Source organism: Lagopus muta, chromosome 3 (genome assembly GCF_023343835.1).
Source record: "Lagopus muta isolate bLagMut1 chromosome 3, bLagMut1 primary, whole genome shotgun sequence".
Classification (NCBI taxonomy): Eukaryota; Metazoa; Chordata; class Aves; order Galliformes; family Phasianidae; genus Lagopus; species Lagopus muta.
Window position 1 is genome coordinate 74,399,177 of NC_064435.1, and position 27,763 is coordinate 74,426,939.

At 35.5% G+C, this 27,763-nt stretch overlaps 1 protein-coding gene across 9 annotated transcripts in view; it reads right to left on the minus strand.

The window, feature by feature from the left end:
* Positions 1–27,763, minus strand: part of CDH12 (cadherin 12) — a 511,787-nt gene that overhangs the window by 190,582 nt on the left and 293,442 nt on the right. For all 9 annotated transcript variants that reach the window (XM_048939406.1, XM_048939405.1, XM_048939403.1 and 6 more), the window contains one exon: positions 17,471–17,614. The gene's annotated coding sequence lies outside the window, so the exon portion shown is untranslated. The remainder of the gene's footprint in view (positions 1–17,470; positions 17,615–27,763) is intronic.

Below are 27,763 nucleotides of genomic sequence, written 5' to 3' on the forward strand. Positions count from 1 at the left end.
AAGTTATTAAAGTTACTGAAGATATAGTAGTGCAGATAGGAGCAAGAGTCTTGACTTCATATACTTAAAGTTATAAAGGTATAAAAAGAACCATCAAAGTCCTTCATACAGTGCTCAGAACAAATGTTCTTGACTATTGAACAGGTAAGAATAGTGCCTGCTTATTCATGTCTTCTGGAATATAATGTGCAAAAGAGAGAATAAGGACTGCAATTTTCTTCTTCTGTGAAACTAAATTCATGCTATCTCATGTCTGATTTGTTCTTGTCCATAGAGAAAAGTGGAGAAAAAAATTCAACTCATCCAAAAAAACCTCCAAAAATTTCCTGGGGTTTGGAATATGGGGTGGCTGGTCTGCATTGCCATCTAGACTTCACTGTAAATCACTACTTTACCTCTACTCTTTTTTATGTTCACCTTCTATATTTTAATACAAATTATATAAGAATTACATCACTGCTGGACCTTAGTACAGGATACTTTAAAAGTAATTCCTTCTTACTGATCACATGCTGTAGTAGTGCAAGTTAATTGACATAAATGAGTCTACAGTGATTAACAGAGCAGTATAGTACTTTGCCATGGTTTTCATCCTTTTATTTTTCCTTGAAGATTTATAATTTACATTAAAAGCTTCATGTTGGTTTTAATACTCTACGCTTCCTGCATCAGTGTGCTGATAACTCAAGGTTATTAGTGGAAAAATTCAGCTACAGAGAAATAAAGGAGGACAAACAACTATCATAATGAGTGAATATAGAGTCTGGATACCATTGCTTTTTGAAGAATCTATAGTTGTACTTAATTTTCTTATTTTTACTTCTTCAAAAGAGTGTGTGACATTTATGAACATAATATTATATGAGACATTGTAAAGATATATTATTAGAACAGCTACTCCCACATTTTAAAGATTTGATTCTATTTTCCTTTTGAAAAACAGAATATCAGATCTTGATCCACTACTGTTGAATATAATATGGTAGATCTTCCACTGGATCAAGATCTAACATTCTTTTATTTTTTTCTTTTCCTTAGTAATGTGACAAGTAGAAGATGTACAGTTCACAAATGTGCAGTTGATAAAACTCAAGGAACTGTCCAACAAAATGTGTCATATATTTATATTTGTTTATTTTCAAAACATTGACACTTCACAGAAGTGCCAAAAATGCAGGTGTGATACTACCTGAGAGATAATGCTGGTATCTGTCATTAAGAAAACTAATAACACTGGTAGAACTACACAGAAATCACTGGACAATAAGTTTGACACATGATTTTCTGCATTTACTTGAGAGCAGTGTGTACTTGCTGCATGCAGGTTCAAGCTGCGCTTTCAAACTGCAATTGCTAATGTGACCTAGGTGGTCTTCACAGAGTATTTCTTGGAAGAAATGACATCTTCACCCAAGAGATGGCATGCCATTTAGAGAGACCTCAACAGCCTTGAGCAGTGGGGCTCTGATGAACCTCATGACCTTTAAGGGGTCCTTTCCAACTCAAACAATTCTATGATTCTATAAAGTAAAATGATGAGAGAGAAATCTAACTTACACGAACAGTCAAATTAAAAGGTCCTTCATTAGCTTTACACGAGCAGCAGTTTTATTGCAAAAGAAAACTTAAAAGAGTTAATAAACATTGAATACACCGTGTTTGATTTTTGAGACAAGGTCTAATCCAGCCTAATTTTTAGTCACAAATGTTGTAGGATTTTTATGTATATGTTTCTGTCATAGCAAGTTTTATGGGGATGAGAATTACATAAAAACAGGTATTCTAGAGTGATTTACATGAAATTGAGGCTTTATAATTGTTCTAGTATACAACATGGAAAATCAACAGAGGAAACATTATCATCCTTTGTGATCAGAGGAGCACAGGTCTGCTGCTTTAAGAACACACAGAGAGCTTCACAAGAGATGTCATACAGACCCTCTGCAATCAGTCATCTACATCATTACGGCTTAGATACTTTAAAAAATTGTACTTATTATACATAAATGTCAGGTCATTTTAAAAAAAAATCATTGTTACTCAGCTTAATCACGTTTCCAGCTTTAGCAAATGAACAGGACAGGAAATGTCAGAAAACTGTATTCTTTCTGGTGCGAACTGCCTGAATACTTCTGCAATTTTAAAGGTGTCTAGAATTGCAATATGTAAGGATCAGTTTCCAAACATAACTTACTATCATTATTGTAGCATTACAGCAACAGCTTCGACTGTCTAATCCCACATAGCAAAGAAAACTAAATGAGAGAGAAAATAGCTCCTTTAACTACTGACAGATTGATATATTTACTTTCAAAATTTTCCATAATGAGCCCCTAGTACAGATTTGCATTCTGAACATCTGAGATGCAGTCACTGTCTGACTTTCTAGGGTGGCTGGAAACATTATTTCTCAGGTGCCATTTCCCTGCATTCAGGAGTCCATTTTGACCCCACAAGCATTAACCCAGACACACTGCATTTCTTCTTGTAGTCTCACGTAAGATGTACTCCACACAAAATAAGGAACATTGACCTTGAAAGGAAAGGAAAAAAAATAAAAAAATACATCTGACATCCAAACCTATTCAACATCCCAGACCAAGATCTAGGCTCTGTCAGAATGATTTCTTATTCCATTTTGCTGAAGCAGTGCCATGCTTTATCACCTCTGAGTTCATGTCTTACAGTTGAGGCAGCCCACTTGAATTGGTAAGTTGTTTAGTTAAAAGTACACACGTGCTATTCACAGTGTCAGTATGATTTAAAAGGAAAGGTCATTTTGCAGGTGAAATACAGCTGCAACTGTGACAAGAAGCTGAAATCTAAAACACTAAAGCACATATAACTAATTGCTGTGTGCCTCACTATGCTGCTTCTATTCCTCATTCACAGAGATACTGCACTCAGATTCATGACACTGGTGACTCGGTGGAAATGTCAGCTTTAGAACTTACAGGAGTCGGTCACACAATCTTAAATAAAATTGGTCAGATAATCTTAGCTAAAACGAATGTAATGCTGTCTCTATCATTACATCGCTGCACATATTTATATTCAAAATGTAAAATAGTTTGGAAGAACGCTGAATTTTCTTGGTGACTGTGAAAGATGCAGGTGTTGAACATCTGAATGAACTGTGACTATAAAAAGGACGCTTCCTAAGTTGATAGTTCTTACTTTTCAATCATTCTAGTTACACTTCATTTCACCTGCTCAGCTGTAGCTGTAATTATTCACACATTTCTTAGTAGAAGTGGGCTAAGTTGCTTCTCTAGTCCAGGTATGGTCCTGCTTTAATAGTACAGATCAAGTATTGCCATTCTAGCACAGTCTTATAAAGCAAAATATTTTATACTAAAGTACACGTAAAAAGGGCTATTTACTCGAGTAGAAGAGAAATCAAAGGCTTTCTTGTTGTAATTTATAAATATGAAAAGCTTAAGCAAGGATGCTGGAAGTGCCCTATAATACTGCTTAATTTCATTTTAATGTAATCAAAAAATCTTGTGAAGGTGATGTTGGAAGTTCAGCTTATTTTCCATTATAGTCCAGTATAGTAACAAACTCTCTATGCATTTCATGTAAATTAACAACAACATTATCAAACTACAATGAATCTAAACACACCTCCCTCTGTATTTTCCAAAATGGGAATAAATAAAAACTTGAAAGTAATGCAAATGAAGTCACTGACAAAGGATCCATAAAATTCAGAACTAGGTCAAAAGTGAATGCATTAGTGTTCAATATAATTCTGTCTTGGTTTTAATGCTCACCTTCTTCTTTTGTTCTTGCTGCCAATTGATTATCTTTCAGTAAAGTTTACACGTTGCCATTAAATGTTAATAACGCATAAATATTAAACACACCACAGTAGAGTGAGACTATTAATATCCTCAATCTCTGCAGGCAATATTAGAAATTACTAAGATCAGTATCAATAGTCTGAATCATAAAAATCCTGTCTTTCTGACATCGATAGCAATAAACAATGGCAAGGTACAACTCAGTGTCAGTACAACCATCTTTCTTTACAGAACTGCTCAGAACGGAGAAACTGGTATTAGGAAAGAAAAGCCAATGCTTTTTCAGATAAGACATTCCTCTTAATATTTCACAATTTTGTTCTTCAGCATCCTCAAGGGAAAAAATAATACAAAACAAAATCAATCCTCTGAAGCACTGATGGACAGAAATATCACCACCAGATTCCCTGCTGTAGATCCTTGTCAGGCAAGGCATTGTCGAAAGAGCAAGCAAAGACTTCAATTTGCGACACTACTCTAGATTTCAGTCCCACTAGGTGACAACAGCTAGCTAAAGTGTACATCTGCAATAAGCTTTACATTCCCTCGAGAACGCTAAATCATTGTGTTGGCTCAAACTTGTTTTTTTAAGAGCTTTGTTGACTTCACAGCTGGTGAGTTGACACTTCTCATCGCTCCACCACTTGGCAACAGATGCCTCTTCCTTATGCACAGATGCTGAGTATCCACCCAACCCTAACATTAGCCTTGTGTTTTGAAGTAATTGGGCCAACACAGTTGTAATTAAGATTTGAATAATTAGAAAACGAACCCGATTACTTTCACAATTAATCCTTATTTTGTACCATTACATTCTCTTTTTGGACTGTTTTATAAAGCTCACATTTCCTTGGTAGTGCAAACGTATCAGCCTTCTAAACATCAGAATAAAAACACAGTTTCAGATTATACTAATAATATTTTAAAGAGTCTATTGTACAGTAATTTTAAAGAAGTACACTGTCTGATTGAACTAATATTTCCTTTCATTCTATTTGTCCACTACATGGATTCCCTTAGAATCATGAAAGAAGAAAAAACACAGGGATGAACAGAGATTTTAAAAAACAGCTTGTGAATATATGTGGATCCACCATAATGCAAAAGTTCTTTAACATGAGATGACCTGAGACATCCAGGTTTATTCCTTTGATTTGGTGCCTCTTTTAAAATAACAGATGCTGGTTTTGAGAGAAAGGGGAGTCTGCCTTGGTGAAAAGGCAACTGCTGTACTTGCAAAGAATAGCTTAGTCTACTTCTAGAGTAGAAATACTTAAAAGAAAGAAATAGTAGTAAATAGCAATTAGAAATGGAATGTGATCAGGAAATGTACATTCAAACCACAAGGGATATATCTCTTTCCTCATCTGAAGTACGCAAGGCAGGTGTGTCCAATTCACTGCCCAGCACAGCTCACACTGTGGCCACTTCCTGTCCTGTATTATAAAGGTAGTGAATCTGTTCTGCCAAGTGGTCCATCCCAGCCAGTGGGCATAAACAATTTCCTAAGCAACAACCAAACTGTCAGCGCACTACTAGTGCTGCCTGGGCTGAAACCAGAGCAGGGGAAGGGTGCTGTGCAGTGCTAACTCAAAGTCATGAGAAATAATTTTATGCATTTTAATACACTGGCTAAAGACAGTCCCTGAAGAGTGAAAAATATGCAGTCATACTTTCCATTTTGATACAAGAATTTGAGAATAGGGTTCAAGATTGATGAAAATTTTTTTTTTGGTATGTTTGAAACTAAATTTTCAGTAAACATAAATACATTTTTCAAATGGAATGTATAGAATGGCAATCAGATATTCAACTCAAAAATCTGATCGTGTCTCATTTCCAGACTTTTGTAAGAGAAAAACATCCCTCACTTCACAGTCACACCTTAATCATGTCATCACTTTCTGGCAGGACACACATTTGTGAACAACAGTTGTCAAGGAGAAAGCAAAGAAAGAATAAAATTTAATAAAAAAATCTCTGAAGAGTACATTGAGAACTCACTAAGACCTGCAGCCAGTGCCACTGAATCAGACCAATGTGTTTCTTTCACAAAAACAAGGTCAAACATCCCATTAGTTTTACATTTTTATTGCTCCCTTTTTAAATCTGTTTTAATAAAAATGCATTTTGTAAAATATATGTTAACTGTACTATATATTTTACAATGGCAGGTCAAAAAATAATGCTTCCTACTTTATAGTGTTGGCACACAATGTCAGAGGAGGATGTTGGTGATATGGCTGTAGAGGTTGAACCTTCCAGTCAATATTCCATTACATTTTGTCACCGCGCAACATATGGCAGCAGAGGGACAGTCTGGCAAAACGGTGCCTAACATGGAAGCGCAGATGAAGCAAAGATGCATCACTGAATTCCTCCATGTTGGAAACATTGCACCCGCTGACATTCATTGATGCTTGCAGAATGTTTCTAGAGACCAAACAGTGGATGTGAGCATACTGAGGGGTGGGTGGTGCATTTCAGCAGGGGTGATTGTGACAGAGAGTCACCTCACTTGGTGCAGATATTAACGAGCACAGCATGCAGGATCCCGTACATCAATGGTGAAAATGCGTGGTGATTATGTTGAAAAATAGTGTTTTGTAACTGAGAATTTGCTCTATCAAATAGAGTTTTTGTGCTATGTTTCTGCGAAAATAAATAGGAAGTGTTGCTTCTGGAGTGACCTATGCTCAAGAAGATTGGACACCCACAACTTAAGGACTAGATGAATATGTATACATTCCATGCTTTTGGTAATAAGATTCCCTTTACACAATCCTAAAGATTTATCTGCTGGTTGCACGCAAAAACAATGTGTTCACATACATGTCTACTCAAAGAAACATCATTTTTTTTTTTTTCCCCCTCCTATACACTTATTAATCTATTTATAGAATGTGACTTCTGTTACCTGCCCATCAAATTCACCACTAGTTAAATTTTTATTTTTTGCCATTCTTAAGAGAGTACAATCAATTATCTGGAGGACAAGGAGTTTGTTGCAAATAAGGACTCCCTTAAACTAAAGATTTATATTGCTAGCTTTCTCCAAGCATTTAAACTCTATTATTTGCACGGATATCTAAAGTTCCTTCAAAAGGCACTTCAAGAACATATTTATTGGGGGAAGCAAAGAAACTGGAATAGGAAAGGAAAACTAGTTCACAGATAGGTTCAAAGAAGAGTAGGAAGTGTTAAATGGCTGTACCAGCAGCAGCTCAGCCTCCCCAGAGACAGCAGCAGTGCAGTTCCCCTGAGGCAGGAGAATGAGAAAAGGCTGTAATTACTGGCTGCTACTGTTAGTGAAAATAAATATACTGCTTCCATGTCCAGGAAGATATATAGCCTTACGCCTCCTCCCCCACCAACTCCTTAATCCCAACTGCAAAAACTTCTGTTTATGGCTACGATAATCCTTCTGTTAATATCTGGCATTAGAACAATTTGTGATTGCAAAGCTATTTTAAGTAAAAGTTTGAGCTAGGTGTTGTCAAATCAGTGACTCATTATTTCCTTAGGCACTGAAAAGGGTCCATGATAATAAGTAAAGGAAAGGAGCAGCATTCCCTGAAAGCAGTCATACTAGCTAGCTACTCCCAGGTCTGCTAAAGTTAAAGTTAGAAGGAAACATTCTCTTCACATGGGGTGGATATTGTGCTTTCCTAATACTGGAAAGAGAAGCCTTTCACTTTAGATTGTGAGGGGAGAGGACATAAACCAAATTAAGTATTAAATGGCAAAGGAAAATTGGAAGACAGAAATCATTACTTCTGCATTTATTTGTCCAAGAGAAAAAGTGCTGATGGCCTCACAAATACTCACAACCTCACCTAAGCTCAAACGGCCAGAGCTACTGTACTGTCTGTCCAGCATGCACCACTGTTTGGGGCAAAGCATCACTCAGAGAAGAAGCTTGTTCCTTACTCGGCATCCTGGCTACAGAAAGACAGCTCACCCCCAGGCATAGCAGTATGGCAGAAATCAAGATGATGTACCTCTGAGAGTCTGTTCACACTGTATGTATAACTTCAAAGTAATGGAGAGTGGTGTGGATTGTTATTAGATCTACCTTCTCACTGAACCTCAAATCTACAACCCCTGGATCCCAGTTATTCTGAGGAATTATTATTGGAGGCATTCAAGGCTGGATGTGGTTCTGGGCAGCCTGGTCTAATGTTTGGCAGTCATGCCCACAGTAGGGGGGTTGAAACTAGATGATCTTTGAGGTCCTTTTCAACGCAGGCCATTCTATGATTTTCTGCTCTTTCTGTAAAGCAAATTTTACAAGATTGTTGTATTCTAACATAGTTGTAGGCAGTCAACTAGGAGGAAATACACAGTAAATCTCCACAATGTCCTTCCATTCTGTGGCTGATAAACAAGGAATCCATTTTAATTAAGTTAAGGTTACGTGATAGCATTTTATACCAACCTTATCACAGAAGACTGCTTGCATGACACCATCCATAAAGTACTGCACTCTGCCTCAAAGGGGGATAAATAAATTACCTGATTATTAATCTATTTTCAATGTTTATCAAGTAACATTTGGTTTCTTGAGAATTTTTATGATTTTGGAATTTCAAGTTCCAACATATACATACTTATATTCTCATATATAACTGTAAAGTTATATTTCTTGGAATTATTTTACCTTCCTGTGTCTGTATGAAATTGTAATCTTATGTATAATAGTATTTTCATAATTATTCCTCCCTATTGTCAGAATAAATACTAAAAACTAATGAAGTTTTAAAGTTAATTATAGGAAAAAGCAAACAAAAAAAAAAAACCTTAATACTGGAAAAATCCAAAATCTTGAGATTTTTTGATATTTGAGGAGAAACTGGAAACTTGAACAATAATTTTACTTACTATTTACTTGGCTTTTGAGAGGATATATTTATCTATTTCCTTGTATTATGTTTTTCGTTACATCCTAGTCACATATACCTTGATGTTATGGTTCTCTCTGCTTTTTCAGATGCTTGCCTTCAGGGGTAGGGATATCATCAAAGGACATTGTATTTAATAGATCTACATTAAAAATCACTTATTTTTCCTGACAAGCTATTTAAAATATTATATATATGCCCTATGAATTACACTTAAAAATACAGTAATATATACAATGAAGCTTAGACTCATGCAACCCAAGCTATTACTCAGCACTTTCCATTGGGAGCCATGATTGTTCAAGGGTTCTGGAGGAGGCATTTTCTAATACAAACACTATTGTTTACTTTTTTGGGGAAGAGGAAAAATACCCTAACAGGAAATTTAAAAGAATGATTCCAGGAACTGACATCAACAAAAAATACAATTTAAAACCAAGAAGTGTAGGAAAGCCTTTTAACACCAACAGGTAGAACCTTTAGTACTTAAATGTTTTACAGTCTTAGACAGGATACAAGCTCTAGTTCTGTTTTGTTTCTGCATAAGATATGCAGACACACAGACACAAAGTCAAAGGATGAGTGTAAAAAGAATGACACACCCTAAAGGATGCTCTAAGTTGTAATGAGTTATTTCTCCCCCATGGTACCTGTCCAAAAAAATCCTGAAGAACAGCTGGTAGACAGCAGAACATCTGATGTACCTAACTGCTACACTCAGAAATATTTATGCAGGTTACCTTATATACGTCTTGGTACATACTGCACTGATTAAAACAACTGAAGTAAACTGCATAGCAGCTAGTTCCACCTGTTCTCCATAAATAAGGAAGATTTATACCAAGTTAAAGTAACTAAATCTCAGCTCTTAGTTAAAATTATCATATAGTGTTAGGTATCTGGACAACATGAACATGTTTCTGACTCAAAGCAGGCAGAAAACATGCAAATATTCATAAACAGTTATGAAAACTTACATTCAAAAGAAAATTAAAAAATAGCATATTGCCATTTTTTTCTGAAAAAGCAAGCCTAGACATTTATTTATAGGAAGATCCGTACAGCTACCAGGCAGTATGAAAAGCATGGTGATTCTGGATGTTCAGCACCCTCCTTCTGACCCTTCCTTCCCTGTCCCAACTATAATAAAACAACATTTAGGAAATACAGTTAAGCATGTTTTCCATTTAAAATTCATGCTCATTGATCACAAATAGGGCAAAAAATGTCATACAGTTATTACAAAACAAATGAGTTGATTTAAAAAAAAAAAAAAAAAAAGATGACCTTTACAAAGCATTTGCAAAAAAAAAAAAAAAAAAAAAAAAAAAAAAAAGCACCCAGGATCTCCAAGCTGTCAGAAAAACCAACTAAAAGAAACAAACAAGCAAAGAATCCACTCAATTTAAATAATATGTTTAAAAAGTAATTATACAGGAAAAAAAAAAGTCAGTTTCTAATATTTAACTTTTTTAAAAATAAACTTCACCTATTAAAAATGTCCAGAAGCCTGTCCCAGCCTAGGTTTACTTCCCTTCTTGGCTACTGGAACTCAAAGTGTCCTTGACTGATGTGTTTTGGTTCTCAGGGTGAGAGAGAGTATCAGGTAATTACTATGTGCTATAGCCCATGGGTAATCCAGAGTGGCATTGAAGCCCACTGACTGACTTGAATTTAGCTGTTTACACATTCTCTGCGCTGGACAAAAGACATCGTCTCAAATAATAATAAAGGAGTGGGGGGAAGGGAATGATGAGACAGGAGGACAAAGACGGAAGAAAGCAATGCAATGGTGCCTGAAATTTCAAATCTAGACTTACGTGCGATGGGTACATAAATGTAAAGATGTCTTTACATTGATTGTGCAAGAAGGTTTGAAAGCTGAAAAAAAGCTTGTAAGATTAATAAAATACACTTGTCAGAAAGGCCTGTAGACATGTGGGAGGGAAGACAAAGCCATCAGAATTATTAGTCATACAGCATTTTAGTTAACACTCATTTGAGTGTTTTCCTTATCATGGGTTATTCTCTTAACTTCTTATCTCTGTATTTTGACAAACACAGTTTTCAGGAATAAACCAGGTCTACCATACTTTATCTCTTTACTTATTTTAACATTTGTGCTTCTTCAAGAAGCTAGCCCAGACACAGAAGGGTCAAACTACAAAAAAAAAAATAAAAATAGTAGCTGAACATTGCTGGTTCGTTCATTCACTTTTTAAATAGAAGACCTGAGTCCTATTGCCTAAGAAGTCAGATTAAGAAAGGTCTGTAAAGATGAAAATAAGAACAACAACTGTATCTTGAAAGGACTGTACACTCTCTGGTGAGAGAAAAAGGGGATAGTTTATTGAATGGCATAGAGCATTTTTTTTCAATCATCAGTGGTAAATCAGGATTTTTTTCATTTAGAGTTAGAGTGATGTAGATCTATACTAGATAAGCTTACTCTCCATCCTAAATTGTTATTATTTTACTCAGAAAAGGAATAGGAAATGTCACTTCTAACAGAATGCACTATTTATTTTCCATTTACATAAACAGAGTTAAATATTTTAAAATTATGGTAACCAAGTACTAAGATTCTTATTAATATTTTACACACAAATGTGAAATTTTTAAAAAGCAAAGATACAAATTTCATAAATGGAAATGAAATAGCTTTTCATTTGGTTGTATAATTAATACGCCGGTATAATGACAAAAATATGACCTGTTTTTTTTACAGAAATCTTTTTGAAACTAAACTTGTAGTCACGTGCTGAAGAATTGCTTCATCATAAAATATCTAGCAAGAATTTGTACTAAATGTCTGCTCAAAATATTAAAGACAATGGAAATCTTGTAAAAAAAATATCACTTTTTATCTGTCTTCCCAAAATTGTTAATAAAATTGTATTATCTGGTATATTCATGCCACTTAACAACACAGCTTTTCAGTTGCTGCATTAATTTAAATGGGGAAAATCAACTATGAGATGGAGCTTTTAAAAAAAATTATATATTGGATTATAAGTATTGAGCCATACATAAAACAGATATAGTAAAATGCATAATACATGCAGAACGCATACACATGAAGACAGAATGTTAAGGTTATTCTTAGTAGGTGCACTTGGTGATCTTCTTATAGACTTTGATGAAAGATTCTTAAAATGCCATCTCAGCAACAAATACATAAACTGTACACTGTGTATTTTCCAAAGGTTCAGGAGGACTGAAGTACATAAAGGATTGATAAGGAAACTCTGTCTGGTCTGGTCACCAGTTCAAACCAAGCTCTGTGGGTAGTGGTTAATGTCCATAAACAAAGCAAAAACTCTGTGAAACGAATAAGAGGCCACAGACAAGAGTTTGGCAAACGTGTCTATATCTACAATTACCTTTAGTACTTGCTGGCAGCTTTAAGATAACAGTAGCCAAGAAACTAGCACTTATAGACTCTAAATGACATAGGTCAAAAATCTGGGCTTTGGGATCAGTGCTGAAGCAAATACTGTTGATCAAGAATGATCAAAATTCTTGTTCTTTCTTTCTGGAAATTAAGTCAGTTTGTATCCTTCTTTACTTTCACCAGGAAAAGAAAGAATTTCACACATTTTTTTTTAACTAAGTCAGCCATACAGGTATTTTGCATGTTTGATATGCTGGGCACAGTATTAATGTGCTCAGTTAGTAAACGCATGCATGAAAAGAATAATAAATCAGATCTAAATTTGGAAACAAAAAACTCCTTACCAGAATTATTTAAGGGAGTACTTCTCTCATTATCTGCTTTGGGGACTCTTCTGAAAATCCTGTACTCAGAAAATGGAAGGACAATATAATTCCAGTATGCAGACAAAAAACTTTTACTCTTAGAGGGGATGCAACAATTTACTGTGCCTGATGCTTAGAAGTTTCCTTGATTTTAATCTCAGATCTCTATATTTCTCATGAATGTTTCCAAAAAGGTTTCCAGTCTGATCTCAGACTCCATGTTGGGGCACTCCGCACAACAGCAATGAGATGTACTGCAACACTAACAGACCCCAAATTACAGCCTGTTGGGGCCCAGGACAGTAAACATAGCTAGTATTACAGATGTCACCCAATGCAGCAATCACCTTGAGAAATATTGACAGTTGAGACATCTGCAGTAGAAAGATGCCCCTCCAGCAAGAACAGCCTGGTGTACATCAGTGACTCTGATCCATACAAGACAACTCTTTTCACTCTCAAAAAAAGGAAGCAATACGTTTGACAGAAACTGAACCACAGGTGCTCCTGTAACCTGACCAAGTCTCATCAGGCAAGACCTTAGTTCCCAGATGGTTGGGAGAAAAAGAAACCTCTTTTAGGAACACAGTTCAGTTCTGGCAGTGTAAGACACATGTCTTTGACTTCTGCCAAATACCAAGTCTAGTAATAATAAACGCAGTAGTGAAGACCTGCATTTTACTTTGATATAGAAATCATCTACATGAAAGAATCTTTTTTTTCCCCACAAACTGCCAAGCTTGAAAGTTCAGGAAGAAAGCAGAAGGAAGTTTTCTCCCTCTCAAAATGCCAGTGAAGCTTTCAACTTCTGCTGGTTCACTACAAAATTATCGCCTCAACAAATATTCTTCCAGTGACACATGCCAAAACCAATGCCTTCAATTTGTTATATGTCTGCAAAACAAGCAGACCTTGGTGAAAGATTTTATTAACATAACTGAAGACAGAGGTTTGAAACTCACTCTTTAATATACTTCCTTTTCATAGAGGAAATATTTAATATACTTCCTTTTTCATAGAAAGAGAGGGCAGGAAAGTTAGTAACAAATATTTACCTCTAATTGAATGAATTATAAGCATGAGAAGTCATTCAAATGGTACAACTATTACAATGGCTTGAAAATAACCCTTTGAAGTGCCATTTATATGATTGTACAGACTGCAATATATATATCCTTTAAATCCAAGATTTCCTTTTTTTCAAAAACAATGACATCCTGAGGTATCTGAGTTAAAATCTGAAGAGTTTTATTTTATTACATTAAGAGCAGGTGATTTCAGTATACACAGATTCCAAAGCTGGCTCTTCCTAAGCTAGCTACTTACTCTACACTGAGATTACAGCCTCTGACATGAAGAAGGTACAACTAAAACAATCTAAAACAGAAAAAAGGGATGGATGAGATGGAGATGGTAGAGTGTTGAAGCACACACATTCTATTACGTTGAATTATAGGATGTATAATTACTATTACTGGAGCTTTTTCAGAGGCTTTTGTTTGTTTGTTTCAATAATAAGAGGAAAATTTACGCAACTGGACCAAGTGAAAAAAGAAGAAAAATGATGGCCTGGCAGCACTAAATGAAAGAAGGTGATGAAGCAATCCATTTTGGTAGATGAAGAAAAGGAAAAGAAAGAGGGAGAATGTTACAGAAAATGAAAAGGAAAAAAAGCAAAACAACAACAAACCAAAGAAAAATGCAAAACATTAGAAAGAATTAGAAGATATAATAGAGAAGGTGCAAGAATAAGTGTTCAGGAAACAGACTACGAGAGTAACAAGGCTGGCAGAAATAAGAAGAACCTGGAGGTACACAAAGGTCTTGCTGCGAGAGCCAACGTTGGTTTCCCAAGGTGTGTTGATAACAAAGAGCTTGGAAAGACCTCCATTTCTGGTGAAAGCAGATCGGGGGAATTCATGTAGCCCCCTGAAGCTTCTTCTGGCCTACTTCTAACCTCTCCCTCCTGTAATGAGGAAATATATTGCTCTATTTTCCATGTTTTATGGATTACTAACTGTAGTCATTAACAGTTGTTTTCTTTTTAATGCATCATCTCATAATGAAGACTAGAAGACAGTTTAGAAAAACTGTCCCTTGCTTCTCCATGGCCGAATTTCTGTCAGCTAGCAGATCAGCTACGAATGCTTTATCCCACTCTGAACTTCAATTTAATAAATTTCCTAAAACAAACAAACAAACACACCTCCTACAGTATTAAAGCATTTGTATCAAACACTATTTTTTAATGGAGTTAAGTCAGACAGCAGTCTTACTGTTCTGTCAGTAATAAGGAGACTCAGCTTGAAACACCAAATTTAACACTGGCATCATTCAAAGAACTACGGATAGCTGGAAGAAAAAAAAAAAAAAAAAGCTAATCTTTCCATACATGTATGTATATATTTAATACTATTTTATATGGCCTTGGAATATAGAGTCCAAGAGAGATGAGAATTACACTATATTGATGTCTATGCCACTGCTTTCCTATGTAACCTATGCTTCTATGTTTACCAAATCTGAAAAGCTTTAGTGAGTCAGATGCTCCAAATTATTTGTTTAACGAGGAATGATATTCCACATGTTGCTGAGGTCACTTCTATATGGTCACTGCATATGAAGAAGTCAACAGTCCACTAATGGAAGAGGTCAGAAAATAACAGTAACATTATTGGCTGTTCTATCAAAATATGAGGAAAAGCAGCATTTACCAATTTTTGGTGAAATGTCATCTAATAAAATCTCTGAGGCTAGTACACTTCAAAGTAAGTGCTCTTCACTTAGAAGCAGATTAGAACATCTGATCTTTTAAAATAATAATAGGGATGTAAGTGCATTTGTAAGACTTGTTTAGAAACCCACAGACACAATACCATGAAAGTGTGATTTATTTATAATTTACTTACAGCAACAGCTTTGTGAGACAAAAAGGGAACAAAGCCATCACGTCAAACAGTGTTTATAGGCTGTACCTGAGAAAGACTGTAATGGAAGTTGTTGCTATTTGTGCATAATCTAGAAGTCTGCAGCTAGATAGGAATTATTTACATTATAATTTTTCCTAGTAGTGTATTCAGTTATTGTCTTTTGATTTATTTTCTAATGAGTGTTCTGATGTATATTAACAAATACTAATTATGCTGGTAAGCCACTGATCATTCATGAATGAATAATTGGAAAAGACAAGGTATAATGGAAGCCGATCTGCGCATTCAAATTTCTAGTCTGGTCAAGACTTGCACTTTTGAGTAGAAGCAGTGCGAAACTTAGTAAATGCCACATTCATGCAACATGCAAAAAGAATTGAGCCATGTGCGACACCAAGATGAGAACTGGTGTTTGTAGCTGCTCCCAAAACTAACATCCTTTCCAAGAAAACAATGGACTCACTGAGTCACCACTGTAACAAACAAAACTTACAGTAATTAGTTTCCAAAAAGCGAATATATGATCACACAGTAAAATCTGTCACTATTCCAAATGCATTCTCTGAAAACCTCAGGTCATTTTCCCATATGCTTATGCTTTTTGATGAGAAAGAGAACTTGGCATTTCTCACTGCAAAATCTAGTGGCATAAATAACAAACCTGCTGGTAACCAACATTTCCCTGAATTGTCCTTTTCTGGGAGGGAGGAAGAAGAGCAGATCCAGGGCTTGGGAGATATTTTTGGATTTTAAAAGAAATCTCCCTATTGAGTAGTTGATCTCTCAGTGTAAAATACAGTGCTATGAGTTATATTACCAACACTGAATGATAACCAATGATACAGATATTTAATGGTAGTAAACTGTGCTGGCTGAAGAAAAGCTGAGCAATTAGTTCACACTTTTGTAAACTGCTCAAGAGTTACAAATCTGTTTCAGAGAGCAAGATTTGAAACCAATTAACTTTCCATTGATCTTTTCACCCTATTATGTCAGATTTCTAAAACCATGTAATTTTTTGGGAGGGACGGGAAAAACATTAAAATGTTTAATACAACAGATCTTAATTTTGACTTTTACAGTATTAAAAAGTTTGGGCTGTTTACTAGTACTGCAGTTATGTCCCCTGACATAACAAATATGAAACATACACTTGACTATCAGCTTCAATTCACTTTGGACATTTCAGGGTGCATCAGACAGATACTCCAGGCTGCATAAGCATCCTTGACTTTTTCTTATTAATCATTTAATCTTTCAAGGCAGTCTCTCTCATCTACTTTTTTTTTTTTTTTTTTTCCTCCCAGCAAAGACCTTCAATTATCAGAGTATTTCTTTTGATATGCTACGTTCTTTCTGTCACTCCGTGAAAAATACTCCTTCCTCTTCAATCAAACACATTATCCCCCAACAGCAACCAGTTTCATTCTCTGACCACTCATACTCAAGCAGCACCCCTGCTCACACTTATCCCCTCAGAGGACTGCTAATTCCACAGAAGGAACTATCCAAAACCTACCAGCTGCCGAGTACATCAGTCCGCACATGATTCACAGCCCTCAGTCCAGCAGCGATCTGGAAAGCTGCATGCATATTCTCAACTCACATTTCAAAAATCTTTCTGTCTTGTTTAAACGTCATGGAACTTTGAAGCCTTTCATCTACGAGTTTCTGTTTGCAAAAGAACAAAAGCTCCTTATTCAGAATCAAGTTTTATCATAATATACTTCTGCTTTCCAGCTGCTGTGCTTCCTGAAATAAATGTATTAAGCACAAAGGGGGAAAGTGCGCTTGCTTTTCCTCCCCTCCTCTCACACCGTGTACATCTCTAGCATTTTTTCAAGCTTCCAAAAGTCACTGAATCAAAAATAACTGCAGCCATTCAGAAGGAGCTATACAAAACCAGCATCTCTCCAGACACAGGTCCCATGCTGGGACACTTTCCTCTGCCTGAGTCCTCTTGTGACACATGACGCGGGCTCCTTGCTGCAGTGCAGACTGTCAGTTTACTCAGTTTGAACTTTCAGTGCAGAAATTCAGCATGATGCAGTCAGCCAGATAAAGCAGCACTTACCTTAATTGAAATCTTTTCTCTGGTAAAGCTGGTGCATCAGTCAAATCAACAGAGATCTGGGGATAATCTAAGTTTCAATCAACACACTCCGGGTAGCTGCATGCTGCTCTGCCTGGTTTTTGTTTGTGTTGAACTCTTCACTGTCTAAAGGAGAGAGAGAGAAAGAAAGATGAGCTGAAATCCTCGGAGGTTCCTAGGGAGTGAGAGAAGAAGCACCAAGGCTATGTTTCTTCACATGAGATTCTTAGCAAGCATGCTCGGGTCTGGGAGATCGCGTAACTGCCGTGATAGGCTCCTGTCATGTCCCCTGAGCCGAGAGATGATCACTGACCTGATTAGCTCTGAACACTCCCTACACGCAGAGAAAGCACTGAGAGGATTGGTGGGTCGCAGGGGAATTGGGAAAGGCACCAAGGCCACTTGGGAATCTTCATTCTTCCAGACTAATGGATGTGCTACAGCTGAGGCTGTAATTTGTGAGGAGGTTATGCACAATGTTAACCATCTGAGGACTTTAACAAATGCGCTTTTGCATGCTGCTTCTCAAGGTACACCAGCATACAACACAGTGTGAGCTGAGTAATTAGAAGCTGATGTAGCTGTTTCCTAACACAAGGCTATCTCATACGATGTTCTGTAAGCTGAGAGATAAAGTGGTTCCAGACCCTAGGGACAATAGCAGTAAATGGTTATAGAAAGTGAAATTAGCATGGTGGGCTCAGGTTAGCCCCCAGATGGCAATCAATCACCATGGAAAGAAAAAGAAAAGAACAAAACCCAAACAGGCTGGGATTATTTAAGAAGTACTTGTAGCAATTTAAATAAAATGTAGAGAAAGAATGCCAATTAATTACAGAAAGGACTCTAAAAGACAGAGATAAAATCAGTAGCAAAGCATATAAATACAAGTTCTCAATGCTTGCAGTAGAAGAAAAAAAAAACCAACATAAGAAATTCATTTAAAAGATATTATTTGCCTTTCACTTGTAGTAATATAAATAATATTAAAGATGACAGCTCAAATTTGAATGGAAAAAAATAGCTTGAAAGAAGACTGAGGTGTATTTTCTATTGAGTTTTGCTTCTAAGATATTACAGAAACTACACCTTAGTATACAAAGGTTCAGGCTGATGTGCTCAAGTGAGTCCAGCCAATGTATGCCAACTTTTAGGACTATCCTCATCTGCTTCCTTTTGCTTCTTTGACAAGAATTACAATACCAGCCAGTTGTCTCAATTTTCTGCTCAGATTTATCCATGGAAATATTTATTTGTGAATAGTATTTATAGAGAGGAGTTCACAAGATATCATATTTAGTAATGGAGGTCTGACACACAAATGGCAAATGGATAAAATTGCATTATAATATCAACTATATGAGAAGATTTGGAACCTATACTAGCAATGAAAGTTTTATCATATCATACTCTAGGAACACTGCAACAACAATAAACATCTACTGAGATTCTTAATCAAATTTATGTTGGATCTGTTTTTATTCATCTTTCAAGTAAAACAGTATAATTTTATTTTTGTATAATGAGTGGTCAAAAAAAGTGATTTGAAGTTTTTAACCAAATGACAGAGGAAACAGATGACACATTTACTTTCTGCAGGCATTCACATCAGAAATAATCATTATTGTAGAGAAAACAACATCATGTGACTCAGAGTTAACCAGAAAAGTTTGAACCTCAAATTTATTTAGCAGGACACAAAAAACAATTATTTGTCACCATAACTGCTGTCATTAAACTGCTAACTAAAATTCCTGAGAAACAAGCAATAAATCTAAGCTAAGTGCTCCATGTTCCCCCTGTGGTAAGTAAGGAGAGATTGACTTTTCTGCCCTAACGGTGGCATCTAATGATTTTCATGATCCTCATCTGTAAATGTCTCTCTCTATAGTCACTGGTCAAAAGCTCCTCATCTGCAAAATGTGGATAAAAAGACAGCAATTTTTTTTAGAATATATATTATCTTTTAATGTAATTTACAGAATATCTATCACACAGAGAGTACCATTTCACCTGGGACCAATAATAACAAAACAATAATTAACCAAATAAGAAGGCTTTTACACGTATTAATATGAAATGTTATCACATTCTTGAGCTTGTCTAAATGGGTTTCATGTGTCAAGACTAAGGTGATTTGCTACAAGCCCTCACTGAACAAAAGGTTGCTTTCCTTATCCAGAAATTTGTACTGCAGAATGGGCAGCCAGTCATCCCAACACTTAAAATCTTACTTGTTCTGACATGGCATTCTTTATGAAACAGCTAATCCACAGACACACACTGTATTATTTATAATTTCAAATACAATCAAAGAAGCTAAATATGAAAAAAGGCCTTATTAAGGTCATCTAGACAGCTTCTGTGCCTGAAAGCTTTCAATTTCAGATGTCTCACTATTTTGTCTATTTAATCCTAACTCTAACCAGCTCTGAAATCTTCCACAATTTTCTTAAACAGCCCAATAGACCTCAGTGTCAGGAATACCTATTACTATTACTTTTCAAAGCTCCTTCAACAGTTTTACAATATGATTCCAATCTTACAATATTGATTTTCTTCTCACCTACTATTCTTATGGTCTTTTGATAGTTCAAAAGTCAACATTAATCAGAAGCTCATAATATGCAAGTGAATTATCTCAACTGTTTCTAACCACACGTAAAGGTCTGAAAGAGAAAACTGTGTTTCCAGAAAAGTGACTGAAGCATGAAGTGACAAAATTTGAAGAGACAATGTGATTTAAGTTTGTGCAGAAGTCACTGGGACTTACTCTTTGCTTGGACAATTGGGCAAAAAATGATCATTTCAAATTCAGTGTTGACAAAAAGAAGCAATAATTTGAATCACTTGTAAATCTTTCCGCAATATAAATAACAGAATGGAAGTCACTTGTCCAAGGTTCATCTCCCCATCCTAAATACAACTTCAGACTTTTATTTTGGTTCCTAACAATCATCTGAATAAACAGACCAAGGTTGTTGAGAGCAGGAAGCAAAAATGACCAGAAAAGAATTACATCTTCAGAGGGGCTAATACAATTACACAGACAATAAAAACTAGACAACCTTCTTGGCTAATAATTCTTAAACAATGTGGCAGTACAATAAAGCAGTGGATTAAAAAAAAAAAAAAAGAGAGAGAGAGAGAGAGAGAGAGAGAAAGAAAAAAGGATAATTTTCTGTGAAATCTATAGTTAAACTTTTGAATTCACTACCACATGCCACACGTAACTGTGGAAAAGTGTTAATACACTTGTGAGAAGATTTTAAAGTCACAACAGCATTTAGAATGCATATAAAGCAATAAATTTCCTTTTTTCATGACTATTGTTCATCAATAATTAAATTATTACCTTAAGAAGAAGTGAAGATAGCATGCAAAAAAAAAAAACACAAAAAAACCCTATGATTTTGTAGTAAAATTTACAAGAACTTTGCGGTGTCATTGCACAAGCCATAGCATATTTACTGTCAAAGGTTATTAGATATTTCTTTCATTGAAAGAGAATTTAGATGTTTTGGAATATGTTTTAACAGATTAATAGGATTAAAAAAAAAAAAAAAAAAGCTTTATTTCCTAAGTTAGTCATTTGAATAAACTGAGTGCCGACAAAAATACATGATCAGTAATCTTCCCCAGTGTAAAATTTCTTTATTACTGTATTATCATTTTCGGTTTAGAGACAAAACTGGTGCAGCACCATACTTCACCATGCATCACTATTAATATACTTGTATGGCCTTTTGCTCTGTAAGAACAGTCATAGTCAACTATAAGCTAATATTTTCATAAGTGCTCAGCTGACCCAAATCACACATATAGTTTTCTGAGCTCAGCTAATGTTCAGGAACTAAATGAACTAGAAGTCAATAGTTTCTATACAAATAGTTTCACCATGCAGAATTCTTTTTTTTTTTTTTTTTTCCTAAAATTGAAAAGATCTTACGGTATGAAAACATAAAGAAAATGTACTAAGAGCATTAATTTCTCAGTAATTTCTTCCTTTCTGTAAGTAATTAAGAAAAAGTGATATTGCCTGCTTCATTTTGATGGAAATATAGTAACTACAGGTGTGGGGATACACTAGGATAACAGCAAAAAGCAAGAAAATAAAAGACTATGTAAGAAAGAGTAAAATCACCCTTATCTTTCACCTATTCAGGGTATGCATATATATACACACATGCATATATACATATACACGTGTGTGTGTGTGTATATATATAATATAAATACATATATAATATAATATAAATATATAAAATAAACCACCTAAAGAGATTAAAAATGCTTTTAAGTGTACCATTTGAACTTTCACAACCAGCATATCTTCCACATTTTGGCAATCATTATTCCCCATTGTGACTGGGGGCAACAAGACCAGATAACTCTCAGTGATGCCTGACAATTGCCATGCATTTTAACACTGGAATTTTACTCTCATTCTCATTAATTTCAAAAGCAAAAACTGAGCAGATTCAATTTCAAATTCTCATCAGTACAGCTGCACTGATATAAGTGGAACTTCGCAGCAAATTAATGAAGTAGTGAGGTCTCATGTAAAAGCAATACATCTTGTTATCAATTAATATTATATCAGAGTCCAAAGATCACCTTTCTGCAATATCATCCACTAATCTATTTTTGATATGGCTCTTTTTTTTTTCCCCCAAATTTTCTGGCTACAGTGAGTTGTAGGCAACATAGCAAGCTTGACTGCATCTAGCAAAGAGTTCGAACATTCAGCACTTTACTTCAGCACCTTGTTATACATACTGTTGGTGTTAAAGTAAAGATGTTATTTGGGTGGAAGGAAGTAGCTGAATCCAAGCTACACTCACTACAAAACTGCTTACTTCCTCAGGCTTTTCCTTCTGGTAGCTCTAGTGGCTCAGACATCTCCAAAGTGCTCTTGTCCTTATTTGACCATTGCTCTCACTTCCAGTTTAGCAAGAGTAATCAGTATTGTTCCTTTTACTTAGCCCAAACTTCCGAAGATAAGAGAAGTAGTACAACATATTGCTCTAAGACATTTCCAATTACGTTATGTAATGTAGAATTTGAGCTTCATTGTACACTTTTATTAAGTGACAGTGGTAGACTGACACATTTAAATATTGGTGCTCTCTACTTCCTTGGAGGCACTGCTACAATGTTGGAGATATTCAGGATGCACAAAGATCTCTGGATTTAAGCAGAGGGTCACAAAATGCGTGAAGAAAATAATGCAGGTTTTGGAGTCTCCTAAACCAACAATAGAAAAGTTCTGGAATTGTGATGACAGTGGGAAGGGCTGGTAGTACCTAATTCGATACACCTCAGTTCTGAAAGGTTAAGGACTCCAAACCACATAAAAATAAAGAACTTGTGGGAAGAGAAGGTAAACAGTCCTATGAATCAAAGAAAGCATGGAAGAACATGTTTTTAAGGATTCATTCAAATTTGATGAAAAGGAAAATAATGATAGAAGATGGGAAATTGAAATGGGCCGCAAAAAAGAGGGACTGATGAGGTAAAAAAAAAAAAAAAAAAAAAAAAAAAAAAACACAAAAAAAAAAACCTCATTAAAATGGTAAAAATAGAAATTTAGCAGAAGGAAAGCAAAATTTACAGGATTAGTAAATACAGAAAATCTCTTAGTTGGAAAGTAGTAGTGATAAACCTTACCTTTAAGTCCGTGCTGTGTGCCAATTTTTTTTAGGTAAACTTTGTGAGATAAGATAGGAGCAAAGGATAAAACAGAGAACAAAAAAAGAAACTTGTATCTTTCTTATATGATCTAGAATTAATCTGTACCCAAATAACAAAATTTTCTAAATGAACTGCACTATTATAATTATTACTCTTTTTCAGTTCTACTATTCCATGAGAAAAATATACTTCATATCAGTGGGGGATTAATGTTCAAGCACCAAGGTGAAATCTGGTCATCAACAATTATAAAGAAAAAAAGAAAATTTGCAACTGTTTGAATAGTTGCTTGGCCACAGTACAGATTTGAATTATAAGAGTCATTTTCATTAAATTGTGAAACCCAAACTCTGTGCAGTTTATTTGGAATACCTTTCTGTATATACTGAGATCCTCAGGTCTACTAAAATGGAACAGGAGAAATTTTACAGCTGAAGTCAACCTTTGCTGAAAATTTCTGTCAACAGTACACCTATATGTTTCTGCTGAAAACAAGTTACACAATGGTAACCAAGGGCATGGTTTTGCAGCAGAGCATGACATAAAGTTTCAGTCTGGGTCTCCTTTTGCTGGTGGCTATATACCTCCTTAACACATAATAGCAAAAACAGGAACATCCTGCAAGTTGTACCACAGGAGCAGTGTGGGAGACCGAATGACTCGGATACATTCTTTCTGAAGTACAATTCCTCCCTCACATCCTTTTTGTTCAGGTGAAGGGAACAGTGATTTGCGGCATGACCTGTCACAGCAGCAACTTACAATTTCCCAATAAAATCTGTCTACTCAGTCCTTTTTGCAATCTATGTACTTTAAGCATGCAGGGATGGGAGACACTAGTGCAGAAACTGTGCAACAATGCAATATACTGCTTGCAATCACATAAATATCTTATATCTATCCATTAGACTATATACACTCATCTGACTGAACAAGGAGAGGTTGCTTGTTCCCTTGAAAGGGACAAAACTGAACTGCAATTTAGTCTTGGGATTCTCCCTGGCATTTTTATGGCTGAAGCCAGTTCTGCTACTTACTCAGACTAATACTATAAATCTAACACACTTTAAGAACCACATTTTCAGAATCATAAACCATCATATCAGTCCATTTTTTTTACCAAGGGAACCACAGAGCTTTAAAATACCCAGAAAAACTCAGTTTGTAAGAGGTGAAAACAACACCTCTGCCTGAGATTGTCCAAACATGGCTGGTTTCTGGAAAAGCATTTTACACTGGACAGCTTCTCCTAATATGATCTCTCTTCTTTTCTTTTTCAATCTGTTCATTTCAGTCATAGCATGTAACTTTTGTTTTTTTATTACTATTATTCAGAAGCATTTTTTTCTCCAAGCTATTCTAATATACTTGTTCTCCTTCTTACGTTAATATGATCTTTTTCCACTTTCTCATTCCATATTTGTGTTTCTCCCTACACAATTCCAGTACCACAGCCTTTTCTTAAGTATTTTTTCTCTCATTTAGATTTCTTCCTTCCTATATACATATATAATATTTATATATGTATATTTAATATTTATATATATATAATATTCATATATATATATTATATATATGTATATGTTTTTTTTTTTTCTGGCAGTGTTAGGAGAAGATAGAAAAAGAATAACAACTCCATTTTTTCCATATACATATAAAAAATTCTTACATAGATGAGGCAAAGAAGTGCTGTTAGAATCACTTTTAGCATTACACTCTCAACTGCTGTTCAGAAGAAGTTGGAAATGCTGTAAGGAAGCATTACTGGTAAGTTTTTTATTCCCAGTTCTCTCTTAATCTCTTCTTGCTCAAAAGCAAGTTTTGTCTCACATAACAAACATCGGCCTCTTGTCAGTAAAGGATAACTCCTCTCTATATAGTAAATAGGGAATAAGGCTGGGCTATGCTATGAGTACCTGCAATATCCTTTTGATGCCATATCCTGAGAAAAATAGCCTGATGCAAACTATGATCAGCAAGACCAACTCTTGTTTGGTGCCAGCACTCCTTGCTTCATCTGTGGCAATGCCAGTTAGCACTTAGTATGCCCTCTCCTAAGAGAGCACCTAAGATACACCGTGCCAAGTTGACATAAGAGTAAGGCAAAATTTTCTTTGCACCACACACATCACCGAATCACACATTCTTTCAAGAAACACTATGACAAATAAGAGAGAAGAAGACTGCATATCTCTGTGACTGTTACCCCACATTGTGAGATAAGACTATCATAGAATCCTAGAACCGGATCAGCTTGGATTGAAAGGGACTGTGAACATTATCCAGTTTCAAAACTGCTACCATGGGCAGCATTGCCACTCACCAAATCAGGCTGCCCAGGGCTCCATCTAACTTAGTCGTGAATGCCTCCAGGGATAGGGCATTCACAGGCACACATTCACTATCATAGGGCATTCACTATCCCACACTACAAAAATATCAGTCTTGTGGGCCCACGTGATTGCTAGGTTTCCAAAGCTTTCCCTCAGATGCTTAGTACAGATAGAAGAATGAAAAGGCAATAATACAAAACTGTCGTCTTAACTGCTTCATCCTGTAATCATTATTTCCAATGGGATCTACGAATATCAGCATTTTAAAGGACACAGAATCAGACCATGATGTGAAATTGAGTTTTAGGCACTGGGAAATTGAATGGGGCAGAAGAGCAGAGAAAACAATGAGCATCTTCTCTTGGGCAGCCCAAGCAAAATCCATCTCAGGTGCAACCCTTTCAGTATTTCAGTTTCAGAAGAAACAATGGTCCAACAACACATCCTTAGTATCACCTCCCACAGAAGGAATAAAGTACCACCATCTTTCCAATTCCTAATTCAGAATATACTGGAATAAAGCTTTATTATGGGCTTGATGTGGAAACATGTTGGATGAGAACACGCTTCCACAATCACAATCACTCTTTATCACCTTTTAAGACAATATGGTTTGAGATAGCTGGCTAAGTAATATGGTTTGTCTGGTTAAACTTAATAGAATTCTCTAGTCACAGAAGACATGATTTATAAAAATACATAGAAAAAAAGTCTTCAGGTTAATAACTATATCTTTTCTGGACAGGAATTATGATTACATGATCCTGTTCATTTAGGGTCATTAGCTTCTCTTTTTCCTTTTTCTGAGTATGGAGGAATAAAAGATGGTTTAATTACAGCACCGGGAAATTACCTCCCTTTTGGCAAGGAAAAAGGTGAGAAGAAAATATTATAATCACAATACAATGCTGAGACTATAGGATATTACTTTAAAATATTTATTCCCAGTTACTTTCTCAGTCTTGTTGCATTTGTAATAAGTAGCATGTTTGAAAGACCTTCAAATATACAGAAGCTCAGCAGATGTGAAAGGCAACAGGTATAGGCTAGATCCCTTAACTTCACAGAATTGCATTTTCTCTAATCATTACAATTTGTGTTTTGTGATCAATGTGAAAATGTGCAGTACTAACAGTATATGTTAAAAACAACATATAAGAAATGTAAACTCCTAAGTGTACTGCATCTTAAATTAATGCTACGTATAGATTCATGTTAATTTGTCTCTTTACAAGTGCAGCCAACTAGCCTTGTTTTCAGCTATCTCCAGAACCATGTATACTGATCATTAATCAGTTTGCAGAAACCTTGTATCTTTTTTCTTTTTTTTTTTTTTCCTATTCATAAGGGTACTTCTGAGAATAGTAATTACACTACTTAGCCTTTATCTAGCACTTCTCATCTTTCAAGTACTTTACAAATATTAATTCACTAATTAATCTTTCCAACAACTCTGATTACTCCCATTTTACAGACGGAGAAGCGTTAGCGGGAGAGGGCAAATGGCCTGCCTGAGGACATGGAAAGTAGAGAAAGGGAAGAAGGCTAAGGGGAAAGAGGCTTATAACTAGAAAGAAATTGAGGCAGATGAAACAATTACGATTATATTTCAGTAAATAATCACACTCCAATGAAGAATTTAACATACCAGAGGAGAACATGTAGAATTAGTCCAACAGCATGTTATGTAGCCACTCAGTGTTCCAAAAGATCCACCACTAATAAAAAATGGAACTGACAAATGAAATATAATGTACAGCTACACAATATTTCAAAGACAGAATGCTGTCTGTTCTTAGATATTGGCAAAACTGTAAAATTAGTCTAATTAGTCTAAAAGCAGTCATGAGCTCAAAACTAACATCAGGAAACTGCAGAATTCTAATTTATTGGACATTGGACATGTTGCAAGACTATCTGTTCTTAAAGTTGGATCAGTTAAATACAAAGACTGATCAATAGTAGTGGTACATATTCAGTTACCATATCTATGGCCAGTTCATTTTGCAGCTTCGGAGTCTCGCTGAAATTATCCTGTCAGTGAGATTAGACCTCCCATGAATTGGCATGGTACAAAATAGATTTACCCTTAAGTCTTGGTTTTCTGCTTTCCAAGCAACTTCTTTTACCCTCTAAGAACTCCATACAAAACTTCTTTGGAATTTTACAGTAAAAATTTCCTTTTACTCCTGCACATGGCAGAAGGGCATGAATTAGATGATCCTTAAAGATCTTGTCCATTTTACAT